The sequence below is a fragment of the Amborella trichopoda genome, chromosome 11, assembly GCF_054954075.1.
Source record: "Amborella trichopoda isolate Santa Cruz 75 chromosome 11, AtrichopodaSantaCruz75HAP2 v2.0, whole genome shotgun sequence".
Taxonomy (NCBI): Eukaryota; Viridiplantae; Streptophyta; class Magnoliopsida; order Amborellales; family Amborellaceae; genus Amborella; species Amborella trichopoda.
In genome coordinates, this window is record NC_142346.1 from 3,711,919 (window position 1) to 3,719,588 (window position 7,670).

Sequence of the window (7,670 nt, forward strand, 5' to 3'; positions counted from 1 at the left end):
TTTTTTTTTTTGAATCTTAAGTCAGCTGTAACTTTCACTTTTTTTTTTTCTTTTTTTTTTGAATGCTAACTCAACTCTAACTATCACATTCTGCACAAATTGGAAACAAACTATGCAAGCCTATAACTAAAATTATATATTAGAGAGAGTTCCCATCTCGAGAGGGAGAGATGGAACACTGCTTAGATGCCCTACTGTGTCAGTTGGTATTTATTTTCAATATTTTAGCCCTTGGGATTTAAAATTACCTTAATCTTCATCAGATCAACCATAACCGTTGGAATACCAAACTCTATATACGATCTGACGTAGATGCTAGGGTGAGCTCACTAGCTCACAGGAAAAAATGAACCCAACGGTCCAGATTGAATCTAGGCCGATCTGACAATCATGGATGTCCGGTAGTGTTTGAATTTTAATTTTTTTTCTACTAATCCAAATTACTTAAAATTTGGAGCGTGTGTACCTCAAAAACAGTTGAATCTTCAAAAAATATCAAAAAATATTTTCCAAAAAATAAATTTACCAAAATACCCCCAAAATGTTTATGAGGTATTTTGGTCATATTGTTTTTTGCGAATTATTTTTTATATATTTTTATTAGGTGCGGATTGATGAGAAGAAAACGCCTAAAATTTTAATTTATTTGGATTTGTACAAAAAATATTAAAATTCAAACACTACTAGACATCTGTATTCGTCATATCAGTCCAGATTCAATCTGGGCCGTTGAGCTTATACTATTTCATGAGCTAGTAAGCTCACCCAATTTTTTTCCATATATATATATATATATATATATATATATATATATATATATATATATATATATATATATATATATATATATATATATATAATTCTTCTAAGACTTTTTGGTGATGTATAAGCCATGATCAAGTTCACTCCAACTCAACCGAGTAACTCGCTTCGTCCAAGGGTTGGTTCCCTTAACCAAGGCGATATTCTTGCACTAGTACTGGGTAACAATCTTTAAATGCAATTCATGATGCCTTACATGAATTTGAGTGGTGTGAGCTTGAACATTATGAAATGCTTGAACTAAACATATAATGTCGATAATGTCATGAAATAGAGAAGCAAAAATTTCATCAAAAGCTACACATTATAAAGATTAGAGTCAACCAATAGTTTAAAAAGCGGATCGGTGACCCGGATCGGGCACCTCAAAAACTGATCCGGATCGATGAATCGACGATCCGGATACGGAATCGGCTGAATCAGTAGGATTAAAGCTTCAAAACAATCTGAAAAAATTATTAAAATTCATTACAAAGGTTGGTTTTTAGGAATCCAATAAGAAATGAGGGTATTACATTATTAACTTTTATTTTTTTCATCAATTTGTGAATATTGAGATACTCTTTCCCTGTATGAACTTATGTTGACCATTAAATTTACATCACACAAAAGAAATCATAGAATTATCATGGATTAATTATATCATGGATTAATTATCTAATCATATGTGGACTACAATAAAGAGTTGACTAAATCGATGAAAATTTGGCCACTAAAATCTCGAATTGGCGGAAAACCCTAATCCGGTAAAAAAACCCAAATTATTACAACCTAACTAACTATAATATTATATACTAACAATATTTTATAATTATTTTATTATATAAATAATAACAAATCCAAAATATTTTATAATATCATCTAATTCAAAATGTATTATTGACAACTGTAAGAAAAATAGTACACAACATGATTTATAATACAAAATTAATAAATAAAATAAAATATTTGGTTATCAATGTAGAAATTATTAGAATGCGTACCAATTTTCTTTAATTTTTTTGGTTTCTAGAATAAATTAGTAGAAAGATTGTTAGCAGAAAGAGAGATTTCAAATGGCTTCATTGTATAAATCCTATCTTCAAATTAATATTACTAATTTTATGTTAAAGACAATCATGTTATAAGAATAAAAAATATAATTAGACCATTTATTCCTAGGTTGTATTAAAAAATACCTTTTGGTTTTTGACAAGAAATACTTATTGTGTAATCTTTTATTTTTTTTACAAGAAAAATATGATAATTGTTGATTATCTTTGTTTTTTTTTTTTTGAAAAGAAAATAAGATGTTGTACTACATTTTTTTCTTGCTTGTTGTATTACTTTTTATTTTTTTTTACAAGAAAAATAAAAAAATGATGCTGCCAAAGTACATTTTATTTTTTTATACCTTTTGTTTTATTTTTTTTTCAAGAAATACTTGTTATATTACCTTGTATTTTTTTTACAAGAAAAATAAAAAAATGTTGTATTATATTTTTTGTCTTTATCTTGAAAAGCCTTTTATTTTATATTTTTTCTATTTTTTTAAAACTGTATTTTCGGCCTTTGTTTATTTTTTTTGACAACAAATTTTTTTTTGTATTTTTTGGTTGTGCGATACGGGGTTCGAACTCAAGTTGTGCGATATGGGGTTCAAACTCAAAATAATTTTTGGTGTTCACTGTGGGGTTCGAACTCAAGTCATACACCAAAAAATCAATGTTGTCAACCAACATGGCCACATCACCACATGTGATTTTATTAGCATCTATAATAATATATATTCAATCAGCTTGCTTTAATGATTTTTTATGGGAATTATCCCACATTGAAGGATGAGTGTTGCTTGGATCTCTATAAAGTCATGTGTAATAGATATTTTATTGTGTGTGTAGAAACGTGTGGGAGGCAAACGTGTGTGTCGCACTCGTGCACATGCGTGTCGCGGCTGAACCGGACTGATACCGGCGGTTCTGTTCTAGAACCAACCGGATTGATACCGACGGTTCTGTTCTAGAACCGAGTGGTTCTCGATTTTCTGCTGGAACCGACACGGCCTGTGCCGGTTCGACTGGTCGATTTTTAAAACACTGGAGTCAACGATACATATTATTTTCCTTGGATAAAATTTGGTTGCCAAACTTAGTATCTAATATCCCTGGCTCATCGTAGTTGACATACATTTGTGAATCCCCTGTGGAACTCTACTCCTAAAATAAATAAAATCAGGCTTTGAGCCTGAGCAATTCACAGTTGACATAAACATAACTATTGGACTCCTACCGCCGAATTACTCAGAAAACAAAAATAAAAAAAATCTCGGCTAATCCTACAAAAAAACCATTCTTACAACTTATATCTAAATTGCCATTACCATGTCATGACCACGAGGCCATACTAGACATATGGGGATGGCCATCCTTATTCCAAGGATGAAATTGGCTCAAAGGCATGACGTTGCATGGTGACATAGGTGCCTCTTGCATGGGAAGTTCGTATGCCATAGGGGACGGGATAGACCCATAAGTTTGGGTAGGTCCCACTTGCGGCCTCAAGAGCACATGTGTCATATCCAAGACTAACTCAGTTGAGCTCAACTCCGTAGTAGCTTGTGTATCAAGATCATGCAAACTCATATGCGGATGGTCATCCTTTTTCCAAGGATGAAATTGGCTAAAAGGCATGATGCTGAATGGTAACATGGATGCCTCATGCATTGGGAGTTCGTATGCCATAGGGGATAGGTTGGACCCGTAAGTTTGGGTAGGTCCCACTTGCGGCCTCAAGAGCTCATGTGTCATATCCGAGACTAACTCAATTGAGCTCAACTCCTTAGTAGCTTGTGTATCAAGATCATGCACACTCATATGCGGATGGTAATCCTTATTCCAAGGATGAAATTGGCTAAAAGGCATGACGTTGAATGGTAAAATGGATGCCTCTTGCATTGGGAGTTCGTATGCCATCGGGGACAGGATGGACCCATAAGTATGGGTAGGTCCCACTTGCGGCTTCAAGAGCTCATGTGTCATATCCGAGACTAACTCAGTTGAGCGCAACTCTTTAGTAGCTTGTGTATCAAGATCATGCACACACATATGCCGATGGTCATCATTATTCCAAGGATGAAATTGGCTAAAAGGCATGACGTCTAATGATAACATGGATGCCTCTGGCATTGGGAATTCGTATGCCATAGGGGACGGGATGGACCCATAAGTTTGGGTAGGTTCCACTTGCGGCCTCAAGAGCTCATGCATCATATCCGAGACTAACTCAGTTGAGCTCAACTCCTCAGTAGCTTGTGTATCAAGATCATCGACACTCATGTCATGGATGCTTGCGCGCATCTTCTCTTTCTTCTCCGCCAGTGCCTTTTGTCGTATAAAATACTTTTGAGCATGGCTCGCAACCTGAGTCGAGGTGCGGGTCTTGACGACGAGCTTGGAGATGCTCTTCCAATTCCCCTTGCCATATTTTTGTAGACCAATTAGGAAAAGCCTGTCGCACAAGCAAGTTACAAATTTGAATACAAGAGAGTGGAAAAAAAGTAAGTGATTATTTACTATGAGACTATTTATTTTTGGTACAAGGAGGTTACAATCATTTTTAGCTACTGGATGTCGTATCCATTGATGAAAATGTGTCACAACATTTTAAAATTTCCGTTTTGAACTTTGAGCATAAATAATGGCAAATCCTGAAGCACCCAATTTTAGATGTAACTATATGATAATTGTCGCCTCCATGCATCAAAAGTAAATAGTTTCATTGTATATATTTTCAAAAAATAATTACAAAAACATATTTGGATCAGGTCTGGGTCCAAATCTTTGACCCTAATAGTAGATAGGATTGGGTCTAGGTCGAGGTGGACCCACCCTGAACTTGACCTAGTTAATTTAAAATATTGTACAATATCTTTATATATAAATTGATCAATGCAAATATAGTAATATATATATATATATATATATATATATATATATATATATATATATATATATATAGTCTTTTATCTTCTTTCGGCACTCTCCTTTTAAGTCCTTACCCACCCCTTCTAAATATATAAAAGTTATATATACTACATTTATACTATATATATTAATATATTATTGTATATATATATATATATATATATATTTACTTTTCAAATCTTCTTATTAGTCTTAAAATGTGGAAATTCATTAATTATTCATCAAATCTTCTTATAAGTTATTTACATGTTTTTGGTAATTTTTAAGTAATTTTTTGGTACATGTTTTTAAGATAACTTTAATTCTTAACTAATTTTTTATTTTTTCTATTTATAATTCATTGGGTCCGGGATTGGGTCCGAGTCTGAGTCTGGGACCCATGTATGGAATATGGGTCCCGGTCTGCCTATGAAATGCCCCTAAAATTACTAAAATGCCCTTCACAAAAGTAATTTGGCAAGTTATTAAATTAATTTGGAAATTTATTAAAATTTTTTAAGGACATATGTAAAGAAAACCCTAAACTTTAAACAAAGATCGAGCTCGCCGGAGATTAAGACTCGCCCGCCCTATGGTCGGGCCAAGTTAGGGCTACCTTCCACGGGCACAAATATAAAACTATGAAAAAATAGGGAAACACTATTTGTTATATGTAAGGCTTTAGATGATTTTGGTAGTTTTTAAAATGATTTAAGAACTTTTCATAGTTTTCCTCTTAAAAAAGTTTTAAAAATTTTAAAAAAATTCAAAATCGAAATCAAAATGTCTTGTGATCTATAAGTTAGATATATTTTTCATCAATTTAGTCTTCCAATACTTTTCTACTACCTATTTTTTTTTTTTTGTTTTGAAATACTTTTAAATTAAAATTTTTTGACCTCTTTATGTTATATGTGACTTGGCCAGTCCACTTAGACTCGGCTGAGTTACTAGCCTCGGCCAAGGGCCGAGTAACTTGGCAAAGACGAGTTTTTGAACCAGTGTTGTTAGGACCGGACAAGTGAGTGAACCAATGAAGGCATTGGTCTAATTGGATTGGTCGAACCATACCAATTTACTATTCAAACAGGTATACAAAATTAAATAATTAACAAAAATATGTAGAAAATTAGATAAAAAGAGGAAAAACAATAAAAATTATGAAAAATCAGAAAAATTCACGTAAATGAGTAAAATGTGAGTCTCTGATTCACAATATCTTTTAATGGATTTTAATTTTCAAATTTCTGTCAAAGTGGGTTTTTATTATTTTGAAAAGTCGGCCGAATAAAGTACATACAAGTTTATAAGAAAATATGTTTCACATTAGATGACCCATTCAATTATCCCTAAATGAAAATATCCCTAATAAAGTAATAATATCAACTGCAAAGTTCATTAAATCACTAGCCAAAAATAAGTCTGGCTGGAAGGAAATGGCAATCACTAGCCATAAAAAATAAATAAACAAATAAAGCATATCAAAACCCATTAAAAAAAAGGCATGTAAAACCCTAAGAAAAAGCGAAATGGAAGAAAGTACCATAAAAGAAATTCAATTGGAAGAACTGAATGAAGTTACCTACTGAAGGGTTTTGAATCCAAAGCTTTAGGGGTGAGTTGAATGCCACAAAACTCTTTACGGGAAATAATTCAAGATTATGGTCAGTTTTTTTTTGTGAAAAGGATTCGTTTGATATGAGGGTTTGGAAGAAGGACGAACCCTAAAAAATCAAGACCGAACTGTTTCTGGGGTACACAGTTTAGAGAGAGAAACCAGTTGAAAGAAAGAGAGAAAGAAAGAATTAAGAAAGAGAGGCAGGGGAAAGGTTAAAATCGAAGCGCCCAAGGTTTAATCACTTAGAAAGACTCATATACATTGATCCACAATCAATTGTATGTCTTTAAAAAACTATGATGTATATCTATAATTTTTAACAATAAAAGAGTAGAGTGAAACTTACCTATGCTCGGCTTCAGTCCATGATCGTTTCCTCCTCTCCGTTTCGCACCTGGCCAGAACTGGTCTCGACCCAAATGACACTTCACAAGAACCACCGTAAAGAGGAAGCTCCACCTTGCCGGAATCTATTTCTTTTAAATCTGGCAGAAGAGCCCCATATTGCATATGAACATCGACATCACTTTTTCCTGAGGCTTTTTCAGTTATTTTCTGCCATTGATCAGGCAACTCTTCAGGGAAAACCTCCTCGAAAGTCTTATTCTGCTGAAAGGTCCATCCATTAAGAGCCATATCTTTTCTCCCAAAAGAATTTCCTCCAAAAGATTTCAAGAAAATAGAGAGAGAAAATGAGAATCAAGAAAATAGAGAGAGAAAATTAGAATCAAGAAAACGAGAGAGAGAATAGATGACAAAACAAAGAGTGAAAAGAAGAGAGAGAGGATCCTAATGTTTCAGACTCAAGAAAAGATAGAGAAGAAAAGGTTGCCCTATTTCGAGATTTCTAGCAGAGAGAAACTGGAGTTCGAGAGAGAGAGGGAGAAAGGTCAGAGAGAAGATGAGAGATAGAGAGAAAAGTATTCGAGAAGGTGAAAGATATATATACAGAGAACAAAGCCTCAAGAAGATGAGATATAGAGAGAAAAAATAAAGCCTCAAGAAGATGAGATATAGATTGAGCCTCAAGGGCGAGATAGAGGGAGAGAAGTTCGGGTCTTTAAGAGGACAGAATCTATGTTCTTTCGTATTTTTCATGGCATTTAGATAAGTGTCCACTTGCCACGTGGCTCATTGTGCGAAAATAGAGCACCTGGGAGTCGTTATGGTTCATTTAAAGACTGCTTATTGCATGCTCCTATCGGAGTATATTGTAAGAATAACTCCCTCGTGCACGATTTTTTCATGTGAAATGTGGGATTAATTTCAATTTTGCCTGGGATTAGACG